Raw genomic sequence first — 25,833 nt, forward strand, 5'->3', positions numbered from 1 at the left:
AGATAAAATGCTGATATTAATACCTTCGCATAATAACATAGAAATGAGCTTGAAAGTGCTTGAAAATAAGTTCTTGCTCTAAGAGTTTCTGCTTAACAAACCTGAAAGTCTATCGTTTTTAAATGTCCAAATTCTTTGAAGTATATTTAGAATACCTTAAGAGTCATAAAGTTGGAAACAATTATAGTTTTATAAATAAAAAATCTCCTCATGCTTCAGTTAATTTTAATAACTATAATTCATAATAAATGCAATACAGCATGAGATTCTAATAACACAGACTCATGCTCTTTTGCATAGGAACATTAAAAGGCCATGAGGCAGTTGGAAGGGCATTTATTAAAATTGAGCAAAAGATTAGAAAAACAACTCTGTTTATTTGTATGGGCCTTATAATGCTATGTGTTAGTACATATAGCAACCAATAGTGTTTTCTCTATAACTATGAGAGAAGAGTGTAATAAAGTTGACCATTGAACAACATAGGTTTGAAGTGCACTGGTCCACTTATAGAAGGAATTTTTAAATAAAACTTACACCAATTGTGCCTGCTTCTCCTGCCTCCCCTTCCACTTCTTCACCTCATCATCCTCTGCCACCCCTGAGACAAAAAGACCAACCCCACCTCTTCCTCCTTTTACTCAGTCACATTTCTGCAAGCAGCACCACTCTAATCTCCATTTTGAAAAACGTTTGTAGTTTTTAGGACATTTTCAAAAAAATGAGGTTTTAATTGATGAACTTGTGATAAAAGTAGTATAAATAAATAACTCTTGAATAGCAGTGTATATCTTTCAAAGTAATCTTATTTAACTACCTAATTTAATTCTCAAAATAGCCTATGGTGATAGATGAGTAGGAAATTTAAAAAGGAAAATTTAAAAAGGAAAGATTCTGAATGGCTCTGCCAATGGCTTCTTTAGAAGTTGAAGCTAACTTTAAGTAAGTGCATTGGCAGGTTCCTGGCGTTACAAATGGCCTTCTAAAGACCATGAAGGATTTGTAATAGAGATAGCTGAAGTGTTACTCCAGGATTACTCTCCAGGATTCTATTCCTGACTGTGATGATTGCTGAATAATTTTTGTTCCTCACTGGGCCAACAATAGTATGTGTTGGTCCATATCCAAATCTTCAAGCTTAGGATGCTAGAGAGAGATGTGAATTTATTCATACTTGCGATTTCACCATCTGCTCTCATGCTTCTTGGCTTGGTCTGTCCATAATGACAAACTTTTCAGTAAGAAATGGAAAGGGTTTTCCAATGATTCTCTTGATGTGCTTCTTAATCTTGGAATAATTGATAGGGACTAGATCCTGAACATAATTCATACTATTTCTACTGAAAAAGAGCATTACTGTTTTTATTTCCTCATTGCCTATAATATTCTTATTAAATATTTATTGAATACATTTTTTGCTTAATTGGTATATAAAACACAGACATTTCAATAGCAATCCTTCTGAAGTTTACATTCTGAAAAGGATCCAGAGGAAACCTAAATATCAATCTGTTACCCAAATATTTTCAACATTGTGTGAATATATGAGTGAATCAAAGTGTTAACCATTTGTTGATTTACTCTTTCTAATGCATTGATTCATTTATTTCATAAGTATATATTGAGTGTCTCTATATAGGCACTATGCTGGGACTGAAAACAAACATTCTATATCAACGTATTGAATATAATTTACTATACTACAAATGTAAGCAATATTTACATAGTTTGCAATGGCTATCCCAGAATAAAGTGCTTGCTACTATCTTGAACTTTTCTTACAGCTCCAAAATTCTTTGACTTTCTTTTTGAAATAATATAGATGAAATGAACCGTCCTTTTGGAATTTTTTTTATTTTTTCCTTTTCATCTTGTAGCTTGAACTCAGAAATATTTCACTGTTTGTATGCATTAGCATGTTCAAATAAGATTTCACCTTTAATTAAAGTTGCATTGATGTTCTTCCATTCTATTAAACTTCATATTAAAAGTTTCAGCTGTTTTTGTTCACATAAAGTGATAAACAAGAATGGCTTTGGAAAATATCAGGCAAAATTTTGAAAAGATGACATAACACTGAATCCATTTTAGAAGTGTAATTAATTGTTTGTATACCTAATGCAACCCTTCTGCCCTCTCCTCTTTTCAAAAATGAGAAAACTAAGGTTTGGAAAGGTGAAGCAGCAGCAGAATGAAGTACAGAATTCAAGTCTCCTAAAATTAAATCTTGTGTTTAATTAGACTGAGTTGCCTTCTATGCCATGTATGTGTCACATTTTTGGCTGGTCAAAACCCATGCCCTGACCACATTCCCAACTTCTTCCCAAATCTCAGATCTTCATTGTATGATCTTCTTAATAGAGTAACTCCAGCTACCCTTTTTCATTGCCTGTCATAAAATGAAAGCTGCAAAGCTCAGGGGAATCCTACTGTATCTTTAACTATTCATGAATACTTTCAGAGTACAGGAATATGATCAAAATTGTAAATTAGATGCTCACTACAAGTATTTGTAGCTTGAGTTAGAGGCATCTTTTGATTGTCAAATTAATGCAACATAATCAATTGTCTTAGATTCTACACAACACTAACAGCCAGCCTTAGGGAAGATGGTTCTTTGAAGGGACCCACACATCTGAAAGAACAAAAGTCTGTATTTTATACTGCCTAACCAGTTCCATTTCTGCTCCTATTTCAAACATGGACATCTAGCATCCTGTTGAATATCTATAACCCACACTCCAATTTCCTTCTCTCTCTCTCCCCCCTCTCTCCTCTATCTGATAGTTTCTGAGTCAAACATGTTTTAAAACATATCTTTCATTAAAGGAAAAATAAAAGCAAACAAACAAAAAGAGAGTTTGTGTTTGGTTGGAATCCCCTCAGCAGGAAGTCTCTGCATATTAGAAAAACAAAAATGCTCTGATTCTAGGTAGTATAACTAATTATTTGTATTGAAAAAATACATTTTTCCTGGTTTCATTGAACACAGTGCATTATAAGAAATAATCAGGCAGTATAAACATTATATTAAAATAAAGACAAAATTCATTCATTACCCATGTTCAGTTTTCTTTTTAATTTGTTCATAATACCATCCATGAACATTTGATGAATTTCCAGTGCAGGTGGATATTGTTCTAGATATGCAGAAGTGAATAAGGTCAAAAGTTTCTAATGAAATTCCAAGTTCTCTTTCTTCCAATAATTAGAGTAATAATAAGAAAAATGACATTGATGCCTAATAGGGACATTTTAGTAATATTCAGTGTGATTCTTCTCAAGAGGAAGGATTATCTGGAATTCCCAGAAATATGTTAAATCCAACTGGATGTCTAGAATTTCAGTCTAGGCTCAGGCTAGTAAAAAAGGCATGATTAAGGATAAACCATTTGTATGGTATACATGCCTTCCTATTACGCCTTACTCTGTGAGGCCCTGTCAATATATACAATTTGACTTTAAAATATATTACAAAATTTATGAGTCTGTATGCAGTATAGTAATTTATTGAGGATTTAGAATAATGAAAGAATAACGGGTAGAAAAGAGACAATTCCTTATTTTGCTTTTCTGCTTTATTAGTAGAAATGGAAATCCTTCACACTGTCCAGGCACCTTCTCTCCACATTGAAATCTGGAACAACCATGTCTTTCCCTGCTTTATTGATCAATGTATCATTTCTTTCTAACTTCATATCTCAGCTCTAAGAGAAAGTTGGTGATGATGCAATTATCTAAAACAACATGACTTTTTGGAAACTGTTTATACTGAAGCAATGTAGATCTCCATGCCTCGAGATTTCTCTAATACATTTTATTTAATACTGGTTAGTTACATCGTTTCTTATGACTGTTTCATCCATCATGCTGCCACCACTCTAGTGACTCTCAAAGACAGTAACCATATTCCCTTGATGATAAGAAATGCAAGTCTTACCCAGATTGTGCAGGAAAACGTAAATGATAATTCATTTTATTATTCATTTTATTATGTTAAACTTAATATTGGGGATTTTGTAATGTAAACATGAATAACACATCCTTCATCCATATCTGATTCTTTGAACATTTTAAGCTGCAGTCACTTCAGTATGGAATGTGATCTCCAATGGTGACCGTATTTCTGCCTTTCAAATATGTCCATGGCATGGAGAATAAGCAAGGGGAAAAGAAAAGCAGACCAATTTGCAAAAGAGACCATTTGCATTTGTTTCACCCTTGTCTGATATGTCTAAGATTCACCCAGGAGATCACATAGCTGAGAAGCAAGAGAGAAAACTTATGGGTTCATTGGTATTGTGAAGTGAATATCTTATAAGCCATAGGAAGAGTCACAGCCATCCAGGAAGATTGCCTGACACATGGTAGACGAGGTAGGGAGAAAATCCTGGGGACCAGTGTCTGGGGGCACAGAAGGTAAAAGAATTCTGCCCGAGGGTGCTGTAGGCCTGAAGTAACATCACAGTCAAGCCACTGGGAGCCAATAAAGTTTAAGTGCTCTTGGTAATTGGTGGCAAAATATGGTTAGCCAAACTCATTCTGATTCATTGTGAGCCCACTGATCTTTAGAGGCCCTAAATCAAGTCATCAGCACCATTCTGGCAGTGAAAAAATGTTCCAGGCAGGAGGAATACCCTTACTAGGCTTGCTCCTAGAACCAGGGCTCAGCTTCAGGGCCTGAGACATAGATGGACATTAGACCTCAAGCTCCTACATGTGTCAGGTCAACAAAAGGAGTTGGTTGGCTGGCGGGGGCGGGGCGGGGGGGGGGTTGTAGAGGGTCGCAGAGTGCCCAGAAGGGGAGAAGGGGGTACAGCTTTCACACAGGTTCCAATCTGGGTTTGGGGTGTCCCATTCCAATGGCACAGATGATCACACAGCGTCCCTAGACACCAATTGGGAACTTAGATAATTTCTAGGTGGGCATTTCCATCAACCAGGATCCAGTAAGGAGCAGGTTTGAAGTCTTTTTTTTAAAGGTACTTGAGACCTGATAGTCCAGATGAAAAACTTCTGAAAAAATTGAGTGAGGGGGATACGGCATGAACTACCTGGGCCTATGAGGAGTATTGTTTTGTTGAATGTATCATAGATTCCACTTTTAGTAACTCAGAATACACATTTACATGTTTTGGTTTCTCTTTTGTTATCTTTTAGTTTTTCTCTCTTCCTTTGCATCCCTTCCTTTCTCCCTCCTTCCTTTCCTTCCTTCCTTTCTTTTTATTCTTCCTTTTTTATCTAGATAGGATCTAAGACTCAACTAATCTAACTTCCATCAATGTACAGATTATAAAAATGAAATACAATGCTCACCTGAAAAAAACTCTAGGCAAAGAGTATGTATAACAGTTCTGAAAAAATTGAAGCTGTGAAGTCAAATTCCATGTACAATACCAAATTGAAGAGGCAAAGCAAATGACCAAAAAGCACTGACCTAAGCAGTATAAAAAGAGGTAGATGCTAATTTCTGCCTGACATAAGTAATTTGGCTTTGGAAGGATACAGTAAAATGAAATATTTCACAGAGCTTTAACACAAAATATGTCACAGACAATTGTACCCTTCATTTAAAATTAGCACAAAAGACCAAAAAAAAAAAAAAAAAAGAAAGAAAGAAAGGAATTGACAACCCAAGGGGAGGGTGAAGAACAGAGAGACAAAATAAGGCTGCCATTCAGAAATCAAAATTGAACTGAATCATCTACCATTTGAAATTGATTATAGGTTTCAGGTTGTTTCAAAGATTAAATGTATTTTCCTCTTTCAGAGTAAGATATGAAGATGATTAGATGACAGACTGTGACACTGTGAAATTAAATAAAGAAATGTTTCTCAGCGGCTATCTTCCAGGAAGAATAAGTTTAAAATTATATATAAAAGGATATATATGGCTTCAAAAAAAAGGTGTGAAATGATTCTTTTAGCATAGAGCCTATCATAAGAAAAGAAAACAAATTCTATCAATATTTTTGGCATTTACTCATATGTGGAGAGGTTTCCGCAAGCACATAAGTAGGCTTTCAGCCAGTCTGCCATTCCAAGTCATTCTCACTAATCAACAGTCAAAAAGAAAAGGCACCTTACTTAATGCCATTTTAAGTGAGCTTTAATCTTCAAGCAGTTTTAAATTCCATGACATCTCAAAATTTTCAGACCTGAACATAGAAAATGTTATATAAACACTTAAATTCCTTAGCGTCTATATGTATACCTGAGTATTTAGTAAAAGATGAAGAACAGCCGTAATTAGGGTGTTCTAAATTAATTGTGTCCATTAACAATTTCCTTTACACATATAAAAAGTGAAGCAGTAACTATTCATATGTAGGCTCCATTAGCATAAGAACTTAGAAAGTAGTTTTACGTAAGTGTCATTAGGTATTTTAAACAGAAAATCAGTGAAGTTAATTCAATAAAGATTTGATTTTTGTTCATCCAATTTATGTAAACAAATGAAGATTTTTGGACTTTAATCTTGCAAAGGTAAAATATTTGACATTATGTGAATGTTCCAAATTCAATTTAAAAGGTCAGCATTGAAGACAAATTTATATATGTTTCCTCTAATGTTATGAACACATATTTTGATAGAGTCATCTTCATGGAACTATTTTTTTTACTTATTTAGAAGAAAGTGAGGTAAGAAATATACTTGGAAGTGTATGTATAATCTATGACTGCCACTATCTAATTTGGACTATTCTATCAATCTAAATACAAGCTGAAATTTTGAAAATTTATAATTTTTTAAGTATAATCACAGAGTAACTAAACCACAAAATTATCTGTTATAAATTTGATATTAAATTTAAAAAAAGACATGCCAAGTGCTTTCTGTCTTTGCTGCTTCATTATCAAACATATTTTAGAAGTGTTTCAGACTTTGAAGAACTACGTTCTAAATCAACGGTGTCATAACAATGGTACTAAAATATTTAAAGAGTTCACTAATGTTGGTTGCATCTTATTTATAATCAGTTGGAAATGTTTAATCAAAGTAACCAATGAAAGAAGGCCCTAAACTTCAGATATTGAATCTTTTAGAAATTATAATTATTGAAAACAAAGTTTGCAAATAAGAACACACTGAAATGTATTTTTTAAGAGAAGGATGGAAAGGAAGGAATTAATAATGAGAACTCATGATATATAAGATTTACTTTTGAAACTGTATTATTAAGCTTTAATATTTCATCCTACAGTAAGATGAAACTGCTATTTTTAACTGGATAAATTTATAACTTGAACCTGATTGGAAGGAAATTGAAAAAGCCTATGATTTTGCAGCATCTATATATTTTATAACATTTAAAAGGCCCATTCATAGAGACAAGGTATTTGAAGAATTTTGTTTGCAACAGATATTTGTGAACATAATTGTGCTGAAATATCTATAAAATTTAATAATAAATTTAGAATTAAAATATTCACATTTAGCAGAATTTCATCAGCTATTATGGGGAGAATATTAATTAAAATATAATCTTTCAAGAAAGATTAATAACAGGTGTCAATAATTGCAAATCTATCAATAATAAAATAAAGTTTTGAAAAATGTTTCAGAAAATTTTTTCTAAAGAAAATTAAAATAACATGCCCATATTTTGAAAAATACATTCTTCAGAAAAATACCGCTAACACAGTTCTAGAGACAAATGTGGCTAAGGCATTTAAAAAGACATGTACATGTCCCAAGAATAATTATTCTGCCTATGTTCAGAAAATCAATATAAAGTTTCATATTTTTTGTTTTGTCTTACTGTATACACATATGGATTATTTTTATTTCTTTAGAAATAATTTCATTTTTGAAAGTGTTTTGAATTAAACTACTTTAAAAATTAATCAATATGCTCTCTGTGTGATGGGCACACTTATAATTTTGTCTCAAGCAGTACAAAAGCAATCCATGTAATCGAAGCATTTGTACCCCTGTAATATTCTGAAATTAAAAAGGTACATTGCACCTAAAGTTAACAATACTGTATTATATACTGAAAAATTTGTTAAGATAGTAAAGGTAATCTTTAGTGTTCTTGCTATAATTAGAAACAATATAATTAAAGCAATTTGCCTTTCTCTCATTTTCACTCTTTCCCTCTTATACATCCAGCATTTCAGTTTTTCTCATAAATCAAATTCACATTCTGAACAAAAGACTTCACTCCAGTTGCAAATGACTTTTCAGAGACTCAACATTTCCACTTACAGTATTTAGTTTCAACCACTTTATAAAACAAACTATAAGAGCTCATAATTAATATTAATAATAACAACAAATACTTCAAGATTACAGCCACTATCCTGAGTCCTTTCCAAATTGATGAGGTATACTGAGGCACAGAGAAGCTAAGTATGTTACTCTGAGATCACACAGCCAGTAAATGGATGAGCTGGAAAGTGAATGAAGGCAGTCTGCCTCTCTGCTCTAGGTGACTGCAGGACATTTTCCTTTACATAAACTAGAGTCTTAAGGTTTCTTTCCTTAATTTTTTCATACTTCAAAATTTTATCTCAATTCACTTGATTTTAAGCTTCATAAATATATGAATCAGTTTGTACAACTTTTATTATTTTTCTTTTTTATTATATATTACCTGCTTTTGTCTATTTCCAATTATAATCTGGCACAGCTCAATAAGTGGATAGTAAGTGTTTGTGGAATGATTCATTGGTGTTTAAAGCTAAAATATAGGTGGACTCATACAAGTTACAAAAGAAGAGTTTTTAGAAATTTAATTATTTTACTTTTTTCCAGTCTACTTTCAAAGATCCAGTAGGAAATGAGGAAGGAAAAATTTTAAAAGATAATCTTTCAACAATTCACAATTTATGATTATGAATATTATTTCAACTGTCTAAACTGTCCTTTCTCTACTAATCATAAAACATTAGCCTTAGTTGAAACACCAGAGGTCATTTACCCTAATCTTCTCAAGGACGCAAGATCACTTACACACCCACTTTATTCATGTGCATATTTTTTTATAGTGTAATAGTTTTAAAATTTTTTTAATTTACAGAAGTATAGTATTACTTTCTCATTAACTAATAACTTTTTTCCTAAAAATTGTTCTTCAGTGTCATGTCTTTCTTAAGAATTCTAAAATAAGTTTATTACAGAATTGCATTTTTTTCTTTTTATCATTTTTGCAGCATCAAAATTTATCCTTATAGGGTTTTATAAAATTTTTCTCCAGTCTCAGAATACTTGAGCTGAGTAAGGCATATTCAAGGCTCTAATTCCAAATTTGTACACACATTTTTAATATCCAATCTATAATGTGATTCCAGGATATTTCTAGGGTTTAGTGGTTATATGTTCATATGATAAAAGTAATTTGTGACATATTTTTAAAAAATATGATTTTGGACTTCTGTATAATACAACCACCATTTTTTTTCCAAATTCCCTGTTGTTTTAAATCATTATCTTTCATTAATTTGGGTAAACTGAGGGCTGATTTTGTCTTTTTGTTAAGTGCCTAAAACAACCTGTAAATGCACCTGTTTAACAAAGTGAGTAAGGACAGCCTCAAATGTTCAGTTCTTGCATAAACCAAAAATCTAATTGGTGATAAAAGCCTCAGGCAATAAAAGGTCTTAAATGAGATTGAGCTTGGTTCAACCTATATTTGTTTGATTTACTAGAGAAAATAACCAACCTATGTGCTTTACAGGTGTTAACTCCACATTGTCATTTTTTGTATTGATTAAGGTCATTCTTCTGGTATTCAGGTAGATGTTTATTGTGAGAAATGTATTCAGAGTTTGGGGATTCTGGAATAGAAAACTGATTCATTAAATTACTGACAACATTAATTTGGATGAGATTGTTGGCACCTTGGAGAATAGGATAAAATTTTAATAACCTGACAAGTTGAAGTGCAGGAGGATGTCAACAAGATAAGTTTGAGTATCGAGGTCAAAGAAAGCTAATGTACCTCAGAGAAAAAACAAACTGAACAAATATAGGAAGAGAAGATAACGTTTGCAGAGATGGGCCAAAAAATATGTATACAATACAATATAGCATAATTTTTTGTTTAAAATATTTTATAAGTAAAAGCAATTTCTATAATTAATATTTTAAAATAAATATTAGTTTATTTATTTTTATTAATTTTAAGCCTAAATGGCTGAATCATCCATCCTTTCATTTATCTATTTACACATTCACATTTATATGCCTGCAATTAGTTAGCAAATCTTTAATGAGCAGAAACACTCTTTCTCCTTTTTGCAAGAGGGCTGCAGCAAAGGAATGGGTAAAATCTGTCATTCATTTTCTCACCAGATTTCCTGTTTGAATTTGATTATAAGAAGAGACCAAACTGAAAATTTGGAATACCTTTATTTATGCTCTGTTGCTGACTAAAAATCTCTTCTGTTATGGACTGAATGGTTGTGTTCCTCACAAGTTCATATGTTGAAGCCCTAACCCCCAATGTATTTGGAGGTGGGGTCTTGGGAGGTCATGAGGTTGAGGTGTCCATAATGAGATTAGTGTCCTTTAAGAAGAGAACCAGAGACCTGAGTGCTTGCACTCTCAAGCACTCTCTCTCTCTCTCTCTCTCTGCCATGTGAGGATATAGTGAAAAGGCAGCCATCTCCAAGCTAGGAAGAGAGCCCTCACTAGGAAATAAATTGGCCGGCGGGCACCTTGATCTTGGACTTCCCAGCCTTCAGAATTGTAAGAAATAAATATCTATTGTTTAAGCCACGCAGCTTATGATATTTTGTTATAGTAGCCCAAGCTAAGACATCTTCTCCTAGTCTTTCTTTAAATTAATTAAACTTTACTATTCCTTAGAATTCAATATCTTAATGCCTCAAAATATGCCAGAAGTTGAATTTTCTACTTCAAAAATATTGAAAGTCAGGAAGCTGGCACTAAATTAAGGTAATATCTTATAATGGGCCATACATAACAGTAACCAGTAAAATAATATATTTCATCCTCCCCTTTTCTCTTTCCCAAATATTTGTACCCCTCACTCTTTCCTCCCTCTCATTGCACATAACTTAGTTTTGTCAGAAACCATGTTCTCAATCTGGAGGAAAAGGTTTTAAAGAAAACAAATGGTGAAAAAAAAAAAAAAAAAAAAGAAGTCCATCATACTCAGCTTCTACCTAAGGCAGAACCAAGCTGAAAAAGAGAAAAGATCTCAATTTTAAATCAAGATCTATGTCAAGGCCGGGCGCGGTGGCTCACGCCTGTAATCCTAGCACTCTGGGAGGCCGAGGCGGGTGGATTGCTCAAGGTCAGGAGTTCGAGACCAGCCTGACCAACAGCGAGACCCCGTCTCTACTAAAAATTAGAAAGAAATTATCTGGCCAACTAAAATATATATAGAAAAAATTAGCCGGGCATGGTGGCACATGCCTGTAGTCCCAGCTACTTGGGAGGCTGAGGCAGTAGGATTGCTTAAGCCCAGGAGTTTGAGGTTGCTGTGAGCTAGGCTGATGCCACTGCACTCACTGTAGCCTGGGCAACAAAGCGAGACTCTGTCTCAAAAAAAAAAAAAAAAAAAAAAAAAGATCTATGTCAAAACTACTGAATGAACTGGATATTTAATTACTGCCTGAATAAATGCTACCATGAATTGACCACATGATGATGGGATTTACCTAAATTTTATCAAAACTAAGAGGAAGGAGTAGCCCCAAAGAATAAGTGTTAAGGTGTAAGGGGAGGAAAAATAAAGTCCTTTTATGATTACATAGTAAGATTAGTGCTTGTTTAAGTAAGAATTAGAATAATTCCCTTGCACCTGGTATTGTCCAAATACTTTTACATATCACATGAAGTCTGTGTGCATGTGTGTGCACATGTGTGTGCTTATCCTCAATTTCTGTCCCATTTTGTATTATTGCTACTTTATTATAAATTAGATAAATCAGACTTAGAGATATTATATATTTTGCCTAGGTCTAGGATTGCAGATTTCTCAAATAAAAATATAAGATAACTAGTTAAATTTGAATTTCAGATATACAATGATTTTTTTGTATAAGTATATTCCATGTAATGTTTGAGACATTCTTACACTGAATAATTTTCCACTGGTTACTGGAAATTCAAATTGAATTGAGCATCGTATACTATAGCTAGCAACCTTACCTAGATCACACGGCTACTAAATGATGGCCCCAGGATTTGAAATCAGATCTGTAGGATCTGTGTACACTTTTGTCCCCATAGTTCTGTGATCTTTTTCAGAGGAGAAAGAAATGGCAGCCTGATTGTTTCTTCACACTGTTAAATCTCAGGGTCTTCCCCTACAGCTTTTGGCTTGATGCATTTCCAGTACCATGTGCTGAAATCTACTGTTTCTCTCTCTATATATGGTTCTTATGGAATCAATAGAATAACTCATTCCAAAGACATGGTCATCGTGGTTTCTGTGGTTGTGATTATAATATCTCCTATGTTAAAGGCTTCCAAATAATTTTGGCATTTCTCCTAACTTAACACTTTGCTTCCTGGTGCTTACAAAATTTGCATTTTACAAGCTTCTCAATCTCTACTACAAGTCACATATTCTGGGCCAGTGATTTTTCAAGGTGCTTTTACAGAAAGGGCTTTCCTTCAAAGAGAAAAATTTTATTTGTAAAAATATAAAATCTACATTGGGCAAGACAAAACTGCACAAAATATATTTCATGCATTCTACTTCACCATATGTTTTGGAACAAAGAAAAATAAAGAGATGTGATACTACTTAGTTGTTCCATTGGTATTAATCTAACATTTTGTGAAGTGTTCCCCTTAGTGTGTATTATCAAGAAGAATTCCATGTTAGACAATAGGAAAACAGAATAAATTCAGAGTTTCAGGAAGCCAAAAAATAATAAAGTAAACCAAAGATTTTATTTGGAAATTTTATTAAATTTTCTGAGAAACTTAAATAAAGTTTATAATGAGAATTTCAAAAGCCTAAATGATTAAGATGTAGATGTATGGACAGCATAGTTTATTTAGCCTGATAAAGACAATCTGAAAATACTTTTAGAGAAAGTCAGGCAATTACTAAGAATCCTCTTGTTTATACCACATTAGACTATTTGCTGTAAGATATTTTATATGAGAAATATGTGCCTTAGGAAGTTTTCATCAAAGGGGAAAAACAAACAGATGACAATCATATATATAAAGGTATAAGCATATACCACATAAGCATAAAATACCTTTTCTATACACAAATTCCTCCCCCCAAAATCCTATTTTTATTATGCATAGATATAAAAATTTGACATATTTATGAAAATAAACTAGTTGCACTGAGATGCAAAAGTGCTATGTATTTGTAAAGAATAAGAAAACATGAGGAATGGAATTCCTGAAGTGCCTTGGTAAATAAAATAAATATATCTATCTTGAATGATTTCAGGGAAGTAGTAAGCCTGGAGATAAACTTTGGAAGTAGGAAAAATGATGGACTAGGAAGGAAAAATGGCCTTCCAATTTATTAGAAATGAGAAAAAGCAAGTGAGGATGGCAAATATATTTACTTTGCCTAGAGCAAAGATGTGTTACAGATAATATGGTATATGAATTATGGAAGAAAACATTACATATTTGTTAAAGAGAAAAAGCTGAAGACCCCGGGAGAGGTGAGAAAATATTTTCTTTCTTTTGAGAAATCAGTAAGAAGAAGAAATTAATTTAAATATAAGCATTAAAAAATTAGGTTAGATAATATGAAGCAGTGGTGTGCTAAGCTGGCTATTCAATATAAAAGAACTAATTATTTAAATGTTGATATTATTTAATTGACAGTGCTTGGAAAATTTACCCTGTGGAAATCAGCCAATGTTACAAGTCAAGATTTTGTTTGTTTTTCTAGAGAGTAGATTTACAATCACACAACAAAAAGGAATGTTATAATTTAAAATTAGTTCCCAAATAAGATTATAGAAAGTATGTTTGGGGATATGTTTTAAGAAAGAGTACCATAAGTATGTCCTTCTTAAATTATTTCTTATATTATTTAATAGGTAAAAAGTCAAAACATAGTTCCCTCAGTAAAATTGCACCTATCCTAATTAGCTCTGAAGGAAAATCTTTCTAAATTTTGTTGATTGAGTTATAACACGAGGGCTGTCTGGAAAGTATCTAGCCATTGTTAATACAACCAGAATGGTTTTCATGACATGGATGTAACCTGGCAGCCCAGGAGCAAGGACTGGGATGCGCATGCCTGAACAGTGGTGACGTCACTGTACTAGGCAGGGGGCGCTAGATGCTGTTGAGTGAGCATGTGTGCTGTGCAGCCATCACACTCAAAATGACCTAGTGAGTAGAGTAACAAATCGGCATCAAATTTCACATTAAGCTTGAACATTCCTCCATGGAAACTATTCAGATGATTAAAAAGGCTTTCGTGAACCATGCGATGAGTGCAGCGCAAATAAAATTGTGGCACAAATATTTCAAAAATGGTCGAGAATCTGTCGAAAGTGATCCACATTCTGGAAGGCCTGCAAGAAGCAGAACACATGAGAATGTTGACCCTATATGGGTTAGGTTTAGAGATCCTGGGAGAACTGTGTGAGCTCCCAAGGTGCCTACTTTGAAGGGGACTGAGACGTCATTGTCCTATGTATAATGTTTCTTGTATCTTTTTCAATAAATGTTTCTATTTTTTATATTACATGGCTGAATACTTTCAAGACAGAACTTGTATATCCAGATCTTTTTGGATAACACTAAAAGACTATTTAATATTTCTTAGTTACAAGATGAGAAATGAAGCTAATTTGTATTTAACAGAGAGAAAGCTTTCAAATGAAATAAAACACTTAACAATGAAAACAGAGGAACAAATCTAAGTCAAAAAGATACCTTCTAATAAAAAAAATCATCATTTTCCTTTTGTAACATATTTAAATGTTAACTTATGTGAAGACTTAGAGGCTCAACATTTATGTTTGTTTGCTGTGGTGCTTTGAATGTTAATCACGTGACTATATTTTATTAGATTAGGAAGAACCGAGCAAAAAACTACATGGTGTCAAGACTTTAAAAATGTATTTGAAATTGCATACCTCCAAGTTAGAGATAAATAAAAATATAGGACATAAAATGGCTTGTCACAGATAAAGCATCTACACACTGCCGCTTCCTCAGGATTCACTTGGTTGAATAAATATCCCAAATGAATATACCATATAAAGCAAGATATTGCATTTGCTAAAATAAATACACGTTCAAATGTGCACAGCTACAGATGGCTATGGCTCTTAGAGAAATAAATAGGGCTCAGTCTAGAATGAATGTAAGACATCAAAAGAACCATAAAACAGTTTTACAGAACATGATAAAATGAATACTGCACCATTTAAAACTGATTGACAGGTAATGAACTATAAAATCTATATTGAAATGAAAATGACACAGAGAAAGAATAGCACATGGTCTTACTGCTTACAGTCTTAGGGTTGAAAAATGAGAAATTTTCTAAACCAACAGCTCACAAAAATTAAGCAAATTAAAAACTGATGAAAAATCTATGTGCTATGATTGAATTAGCCAGTTCCTGAGACAGAGAAGTGCAATGCAATTTAACTTTGAGATATTAGAATGATATTCTTACTCATATCAGATTGAATTGGCAGTTGCAAATGAGATGTTTCTCAAATATATATGTGTTTATCTCTGCATCCTTATGTTTTTAGATAATTATTCATCTACCAGAGTATTTCAACATATGTTACAGATTTACAGTTTGCATCCTACCCTATCAGCATATCCATGTAGACCTTCTATTGCTAGTTTACAATTTATCAGTGATATAGCCATAACTAGCAAAGGTTAGGTTTAATTGCTGGTTGTTACATAATTATTCTGCATTAAATTTTTATCTGCCTCCCTCATAAGAAGGATGTCTTTATACTTTAACCCCATTACTTTTTCCTCACTTAAAGGTTCTGACAGAAACAAAAGATGTAGGGCTCTCTTGGATAGCAGAAATTTAGTATGCCCTAAAGTTTGCACTGAATCTTAACATTAAAAAATAAAGAAACTAAAACCACATCTATAAATGAAAATCAATTATTTGTGAAGTTACAAGAATATAAACGTATATTACAAGCCTATTTCAAGACACACAAGCACATGACTTAGCTATTATTTATTGATATCTTATTATTTGCCCATGCTACAGACTATATATTTCTGTCACCCTCAAATTTATATATTGAAACATCACTTCCAATGTGATGGCATTAGTAATGAGGTGGGAGTCTTGGGGAGGTGATTAGATTATGAGCGTGGAGCCCTCATGGGTAGGATTAGTCCCTCATGAGAGGTCTTCCATACACCATGAAAGGACATGGCTAGAATACACCATCTACGAACCAGACAGAAAACCCTTGCCAGACACCAAATCTGTTGGTGTCTTAGTATTAGTTTGCCTTAGCCTCCAGAACTATGAGAAATAAATTTTTTGCTGTTTATAAACTACCCAGTTTATGGTATTTTCTTATTGCAGCTCAAATGGATTAAGACAGCAAGGTTTTACTCCAAAAATTTTACATGAATTAAAATTTAATTCATGTAAAAATTCATGTTTAATTTTTATAGGACCCCAATAAGATATGCAATGCTATTGTCACCAGTTTATCAAGGACAATCTGAGAGACATGAAAGAAATTTTCCAAATTTTCACAGGCAATCAATGGACATAGCCAAGATTCAAACCTGGTAGCCTTGCTCTCAAACATGTTTTCTTAACTATCACATCATCAAGGTTTTTTTTTTTTTTTTTTTTTTGAACATCTGGATTTTCTAATTGTGTCTATCTAAACATCTTAGATGACAGTTTATTACTTGATTTCTGATATACATCAATCTCTGGTCCAAGGCTTATATCAATAGATATATAATTAACACTGGATGCTAATTCTTTAATATAAAGAAGAAATTAGTGCTATGAAAATTCCCAAAGGGCATACCTGGAATAAACTTATTGTGGAAACAAGATAATTCAATCTATAATAATTATGCAGGTTGAGAAACTGTCTAATGTATCTTGATAAAGCTAAATTGATTTTCATCTTATCCTCACTTTACTTACAATAACTCATAATTTCTTTATTTTTGGTCATTAAAGTATATATTTCCTTATGTTGCCTATAGTCACTAGAAATCTAGAATTCTACTTATAGTGTAAAAAAGAGACTCTAAGTTTTCTAACATCTACATTTAAATCTATTGGCTTCAAGGGAGTCTATAATCCTCCAGAGAATGTGCAAATATTTGTGTGTGTATGTATTTGTCTGCAGAGAGGACTTGTGACATCTTTTTTTAGACCGCCGAACCAATTCTTTGGAGTATATAACTCAATTCTTCTTTCAAATATTACATTCTAGAGTTGTCAAGAAGATAACAGAGACTAGCAGAAAAGGGAGAGGTTGGTAAGCTAGATCATGTAATGGTTAAGAGAGCACGTTTGATAGTGAGGTTACCAGGTTTGCATCTTGGCTATGGCCACTAACTTACCCGTGTAAAGTTGGACAATTGTGTTAACTGCTCTGTATCCCAGGTTTGTCATCAGTGGATTTGGGACAATAGCAGTATGTATCTTATTGGGGTCCTGTATGAAATTAATCAATTTCAATATACATAAAACTTGCACAACTTTAATACACATAAACCTCAGTTTGAGTCCTGTGTCTTTACTCAGTTCCTGTGTGACCTTGGAAAACCCAATCAATTTATTGTTCTAAAACTCAGGCCATATGAGTTTAAGCTGGTAAAAATATTGACTCTTCTAGTTGTCTATGACAGTGTAACAAACTACTTCATACTTAGTAACATAAAACAATGAACACTTATTATTTAGGGAAGGTGCAATGAAAACAGCTCAACTCTGTTTCACAGGACATCAGCTGCTAGGAGTGATTCAATAGCTTGTGCTAAAAGAATCTGAAGGCCCCCTCCCTGTTGTATCTGGCAGTTGATGTTGAGTGTCACCTGGAATCTTAATTGGGGGTCTCAGCTGAAAAACTTACATGTAGCCTCTCCATGGGACTACTCAACTCCCTTACTGCATGGTTGTTAGGATCCAAGAATAAGCATCCACAGGAAACTAGGCAGAAGCTGTATCGCACTCATGTCCTAACCTTAGAAACCATATAATGTCATATCTCTCATAATCACAAACACACTCAAATTCAAGAAGAAGGAACATGAACTCTACTTCTTAGTGAAAGAAATGTCAAAGTCACAGTATAAGAAGAGCATGTTGGGTGGGAGGTATTACTGCAAATTTTTTTAAATACTATCCATCACAGCTATCTAATATATAGGGCTGTTGCCAGAATAAAATGGATCAATATTTTGAAAATGTGTTGCAATATTTTAATTTAAGTTATCAATTTAAATCATATTTGTATCTGAATACACAAATGGAAAGCATTATGGTAATATGTGATTATTATTCAAAGTACCAAAAGTTAAATATTCAACAATATTGATAAGTTTGAACATTTCACTATAACTTTGAAATTCTCTATAGCTCAGATTGAAAATATTGTAAAATTTTAAATGGAGGTACAAATATGGTGGACATTAGAATATTAAAAACACTGCTGAGAATATTTAACTTACATATTCTCACAAATATATCTGAGAATTAGGCTATTTTTAAAATTAGTTATTTCATACACTCTAGCTTGGTACTTAAAATTTGAAGGAAGAAACGCTTTGAGAATCATAGAAAATAGCACTAATAGAGAAGAATTTTCAACAACCCACACTGACACCCCAGAGACAGAAAGAAAACATTTTCTTGATAGTAAGTGAAAATAAGTTTTGAGATATATTCAACAAAATTATCCCTTAAGAATAAATATAAAATAAAATCTAGCAAAGGCTGAGTCCTATCTGAAGAACTTTATTAAAAAAATAAATTTTATTTTATATATTTGAGGTTTACAACATAATATTATGGGATAAATATAGATAGTAAAATAGTTACTACAATAAAGGAAATTAACTGTCCATCATCTCATATCACATCAAGAAATAAAAAATAGTAATGATAAAGAAAATGTGTTCCGATAAATGTGGATTTATCCCAGAAACATAGCTATGGTTTAACATTAGAAAATAAATAAATATAATTCACCATCTAATGAGTTAAAAGAGGAAAATCATTTTATTACCTAATAAATATGGGAAACATGGTTGTAAAATTCAACATTTAATTATGATAAAAGTGTGGTTGGTGGTGGGGTAGGGGAGATGTTGATCAAAAGATACGAAATTTCAGTTAGGAGAAGTAAGTTCAAGAGTACAACATGGTGACTATGGTTAATAATATATTCTTGAAAAATGTTGGGAGAGTGGATATAAAGTGTTCTCACAAAAATGATGACTATGTGAGGTGATACATATGCTTATTGGCTAGATTTGGTAATTCCACAATGTATATATGCTTCAAAAGTTATGTTATACACTGTAAATGCATATAATTTTATAAGTCAATTTAAAAAAATTAACTTCAAAAATAATAAAAATTATGACAGTGGGATTATAAAATAATAAAAGTAGAATAAATCATTTAAATCAAAACCACAATTGAAGATTATGTTATCTATTCCAAATAAGGAAGAGTTTATAAAGTTTAATATTAATTGTTGGATGAATGCCACACCATGGGACATTTTTAAATTGTTAATAGGAGAATACATTGGTTCAAACACTCATTTTTTTTCTTCAAATCAAAGACATTCATCTCTCTTACCCAGTACATCCATTCCTAGACTTTTAGACATACATCTTGGAAGCTTGTATACCAATAGACATATATAATAAAATCATACAATATTTACTCCTTTTGATCTACTTTCCTTCAATAATGATCTTGATATTCTTTTATATTTTTTATGTGCCAGTAGTTTATTCTTTTTAATTACCAAATACTATTTCATTGTATTACTACACAATGATTTTAAAAATTATTGTCCTACTCAAGAACTTTGGGTGGCTCTTTTTCCATTTTGGCTATTATTAATTAAGCTCTGGGGGATATTTTTGTACAAGGGATTTTGTGGACATATGTTCTTATTTTTCCTAGGCATCTACTTGGGATTGGAATTGCTGGGTCATAGATAAGAATATGTTTAACTTTATAGACCACCAAATAGTTTTTCAAATGAATATATCATTTTAAATTCCCAGGAACAACATGTGATGATTACTCTTGTTGAGTAGCATCATATGTCCTTCCCTTCATGGGAACAAGCATCTCTCCTTTAGAAGTGGCCATGGATGTTGGCAGGTCAGGCCCTGCCAGACAGCAAAGCAATCAACTATTCAGAACAATGGAAACAATGGACTGGGGAGCTTCATGTCCTTGCACAGTTTGGTTTGCCTTTTACATTTCAGTATTCCTCAGAAGTACATAACTCAGGTAGCCAATGCCCTTTTAGCCTCAATCTCAAAATAACACCTACATAGATTAACTGAATCCAAAACAAATTCAGAAGCCTGAAGCACAAAGATTGGCCTAGACTTATGCTGTCCATCTGAGACTGTCATAAATAAATTTTAAAAAAAACCCAACCTAATTCCCTGGGTAGGAGAATAAAAGTTATTGTAGGCTGCAGACTTTTGGGATAGTCTGTAATGCAGTATTACTGTGGCAATAGTTAACCTTAAAAATCTGACAGCTAAGTGAGGGGGAGGTGAAAATTAATGATACAGATAGCCTATCTGTTCTATAATAGAGGTATGCATGGAGTATTGCAGGATCACAAATAGGGTAATTAAACAAAAATAGCACAAATTAGATGTAAGGGTCAAAAAAGGGTCATTATATCAGGCTGGAGAAGTATCCGGGCTGATGTGTGGGAGTTACTTATCCCAGAGCAAAGGAGAAGAGAGTAAGGTATGAAGGAACAATAAAAAACATGGCACATTTGAGGAGCTCCAAGCAGTTCAGTTCTGCAGGAATGAAAGGTTATTTATGGGAGAATGAGTGAAAATAAGATTAGATAATAAAACAGATTCCAAGTTATAAAAGGCCTTACATGACATAAATAAATTTCATATTAATGAATTAATGTCAATTTTAACAGTGTTGTGCTCCCTTTTATCAGTTAACTATGAGAAGGCCAGCACTAGAATCTAAAAATGTAATAAATCAGATAAAATATTGACAGATAATGAGTTATTCCTGATATATAATTTACTAGTATTTCAATAGCATCCTTGTGAATGATGGAGGCAATGATATACATGTTTTCAGACACAAAGAAGTCCTTACGTTTCTCATAACTCTGACTCTGAGAGAACCACAGCTCTTTTCTTCCTTAAGATATGGCTTGCTCAGTTCAGGAGAAACAAACTTTGCTTTGGAAAGTTGCTTTTGGAAAGCAAGAACTTTAACTGGTTCACAATTGTACAATTAGAGCTTCCATTAGAGTTGTTATGTTTACTGTCAATTAAAGTAATTTCCTAATTGGCAAGCACTTCAGATATATGTGAGTTCAAATCCTTACTTTTCTACTTAAGTCTGCCTTATAGGAACTAACTTTCTTTTTTGCTTTGGTTTCTTTATCTTTAGAAGTAGATATAGAAGTATTATGGCAGTATGATGACAGAAGTATCATAATTCCTACTTCCTAGGGATGGTAAACATATTTCATGAAATAACTTCATAAGATGCCTAGTATTATACATGGCATCTAGGAGTTATTTAATTAATAGCAGCTATTATTATTATTGCTATACAAATCCCCCACTCCATTACTCTTGCTGATGACCAAACTTGTGGAAGTTGAAGTTTATACAGCCACAAATAGAGACACATTTGTCATATCTTGTCAGAAAAAAAAAAAAAAATCTAACAAAATTCTAACCAAAGACATAAGATTAGTTTGCTTCTGACAATTTTTAATATGGTTCAGTTGTGTCACCTCTAAGGAGCTCATTAACAATACTGCCTCATCAATTGCTACAGGCAGCACACTAACAGAGATTATTTTTTATTCTTGCTTTTCCTTCATCCTCTCTTTTGCACTTTTCTACCCTGTATTAAAAAAAAAAAAAAGAATTTGCTCTGCTTTTAAAAAACTTGGCAACAGCCCTCTCCCTCTGTGTTTTCACAAAGAAGGGAATTGGCCTTGTAATGTTACAGATAATGTTACAGTCCAAATGCTTAAGCTTAATTCACTCATTAGTGAGTAATGCTGTACCTGGAAAAAGATAATGGAGATCTAATGCATATGTTACAAAGATTCCCAATAAAGTATTCCTCTTAAAAAGAAATAATTAGATGAACAAATTAGATTTTAAGCACTGATCTACCTATATATGCCAAATAATATGTAATTAGAAATTTTAGAAATATACCAGATACCATTGTCATTGCAGACGTTTCTATTAATATTAGAAGCTAATAGCTTTGTCAAAATGTTAATTTTCTAAGACAATTTTAAAATCCTTAAATGTTATAAAGTGTACATAAAGTTGATTGAGCAAGCCAATTTACAGAAATGTATCATAAATAATGCTATACTTTTGAAAAATACATAATATATTTCTGTTATTAGGTTAACTTTATATTTAAAAACCATACCAAAGGATTGTGAAAATGTATGGTAAAGAGTCATTTACAAGCAAATGGACATTCTTTTTTTAAAAAACTAATCAGTAATCACCTGATGGTGATGTGCTAGGTGATATAGGAAAATAGGCTACATCCTTTGGATAGGATATAGTAGAAAATAAAGAAAATAGATTATTGCCATCGTATATGACTTTGCCTGAGCTTCCGTACCAGAATACTACAGAATGGGTGGCTTAAACAACAGAAATTTACTTTCTCACAGTTTTAGAGGCTGGAAGTCCAAGATCACATTGTCAGCAGGGTTCACTTTCTGGTGAAGACTCTCATTATGGCTTTGAGACAGACTCCTTCTCACGGTGTCCACATGTGATCTTTTCTGTGTGACACACTCCTGGTGTCTCTTCCTCTTCTTAGAAGGACACTAGTCCTATTAGATTAGGGACCCACTCTTATGACCTCATTTACCATAATTACCTTCTTAAAAAGACCCTATTTACAAATACAGTCACATTGGGTGTTAGAACTTCAACATATAAATTTGAGAGGGAGGGAATTTAATCCATAATATATGGATATTAAAAAAATAAACATAAATAACTTTAATTTTTATCCTCTTAAAAATTGACTTTTAAAGAAAAGATGACTGGAGAAGCATGCATGTGAATAAGATCTAAATACATTTAAAAAAATCAGTTACATTTGGAACCATACATTTTACTTATGGATTGATTAGGATTTGCTGCCAAGCTGTTTTCTTTATTCTGACTTTTACCTCTAAAATTTTATATATATATATGTATATATAATATATATTTGATCCTAATATAGTAATAAATCTTAGATTATTTCTTAACTGTGTGAACCTCTGGGATATTAACCTGTCTGGACATGTTCACAGATCAGTGGATGAATCTAGGAATCCTATTTACATAAAAATCTAAGGAGTCTCTTGGGGGAAAACACATTCTAAGAGAAGAAAAATCATGGACCATAAGCTTAATCAGTAAAAAGAAAATAGTCTTATCTTCATAGGGAGAAGCATATGTCAATCAGAATTATCTAGAAGACTAGCCATTCATGAACTTAAGTTTATGTATATGGTATATTTCATGAAAAAATCTGAAGGTACTGAGACAAGAGCAGCACCTATTTTGTGTGCGTGTGTATGTATACACACACACATATACACACACACACTCCATATGTTATAAATAATAGGAAAAGAGTCATTCTCTGTCCATTTTGTAGCACTTGACTCTGTAGCTTTAGCTTCATGAAGACCCTAGAGTCTCTGTAATGGCGTGACAGTGCCCAGTATGTAGTAAGAATCAGCAATTACCCAGAAGAAATAAAGAAAACCATGATAAGCTTTGGGAAATATGGGTACCTGGTGTATTATTTAATGATATCCAGTGGAAATGGAAATCGTTCTCAGCACATGGGCCAGCATAGCTTAGGAAAGTCTGATATCAGCAGGTGTGATCTCAAACAGAGAGAAAGAGAAATAAAAGCACAGATATCAGTGGTAAATAACCTGGGACTTTTGTAGTTGGTATAACCAAAATGTTCTAATTTGCCAGAGACACTTCTGATTTATACCTGATTGACAGAGTACATATTAATGTACCCCATTGCACTCTCCAAACTTTCCCATTTTGCTTATAGAGGTTAGGATAACTAACCCTATGAATAGGGAAATTTAGAAGCTGGAATAGTGCCTTAGCAAGGCAAGAACAGGGAGAGTGTAAATTGTGCTTTATGAAATTATTGCATCATACTGTATTGTACTCTATTTCGTGTACTAAAAGATGTAAGGTGGCTAATTAGTAAGCTCTGGCTAAGATGTAACTGGCTAATTAGTAAGTTCTGCTAAAAGTGACAATGGTAAAACTGAAAAGAAAGTTCTATAGTTGTATGATAACTTTATGTACATATCTGAGGTAGTGTTCTTTCCTATAGAAACTTCAGGTCTAGTGCATTTCTCTACTTGTTAAGGAAGGCTCTGGAGTTCTCTGGAGGGAAAAAAGTGACACTGATTGGAGTCAATATTGTTCACAGGAAAAAAGAGGCCCTCCTAACATTTGGATGGGTTAGCTCTGGGAATATCAGTTCGAAACTTACCTTGACTCCAGAAAAAGATAGAAAGGGTATGAGACACTCCAGATAGCATGGAAATTAGAAAAGAATTCTTCTATTACTTTAGATTCATGGTAGGAATGTATGGTCCAGAATGATTTTGTTTCTGACAATAACTTCTTAGAAGAATAGCTTCCATAATTAAAAGAACAAGTTATACCATGGCTGGGAATTCTCCTTATTGCTAATGAAGTTTCACTAGAATCAGGATTATATTTGTCATCTACCACTAAAATCCAGCATTAGACATTTTCTGCAAATACCAGAGAAATTGAATGTTTATGCAGTACTAAGGCTTAGATCAGTCTCTTGACATCAGCAGCCCTGACATTTGGGACGTGATGATTCTTTTGTAAGGGGCTGTTGTACTGTCATATGCATTTTAGGATTTTTAGCAGCATCCTCAGCCTATAAGTACAAGATGCCAATAACACAACCCCTCTAACCCTCACACATAATATTTCTGGACAGTGCCACATTTGCCTAAGATAAGGGAGAATGGAGAGAATGAGAAAATTTCCCCAGGTTGAGAACCACTGGTTTAGATAGAATAACATAGTGAATTTCTTGAAATGGGACTCCATGTACATGTTCTCATGGAAGCAAAATTTAGAAGTTTCACACACAACCTCACTGGTGTAGACACAGCATTGCTGTCTGGGCTTAAAGCCAGAATTAGAATTAAGTATCTCCCAATTCCCTAAGACAATCAGGAAACACATTTTTCTACTTCCCTTCTCTCTACCCTGACACCATTTCTTTTGGACAATTAAACTACAGTACTTTAGGCTCCTTAGAGGAAAGCTGCTGCGTAAATGCAAAGTGATAATGGATAGTGGCTGCCCAAGGAAAATGAAAGAAACTATACTAAAAAGCTAACTGTCTAAATTAAGAAGTCCATGCTCGTGAATGAATATTCATGGACATATTTTCATACTAATATACTGAAGTAATAATACCAGACTCCTGCTGGCCGATTAATTTGAAGCCAAAAGAGACATCTATTTTTGAAGTCAGAGACATTGATCTTGTGGTGATGATCTATAACAATAACTGCATTTCGCTCATAGAAGGTGAATGACATAATAATTTAAAAATGATAAATGCTGAT

The sequence above is a fragment of the Eulemur rufifrons genome, chromosome 16 (assembly GCF_041146395.1).
Source record: "Eulemur rufifrons isolate Redbay chromosome 16, OSU_ERuf_1, whole genome shotgun sequence".
Taxonomy (NCBI): Eukaryota; Metazoa; Chordata; class Mammalia; order Primates; family Lemuridae; genus Eulemur; species Eulemur rufifrons.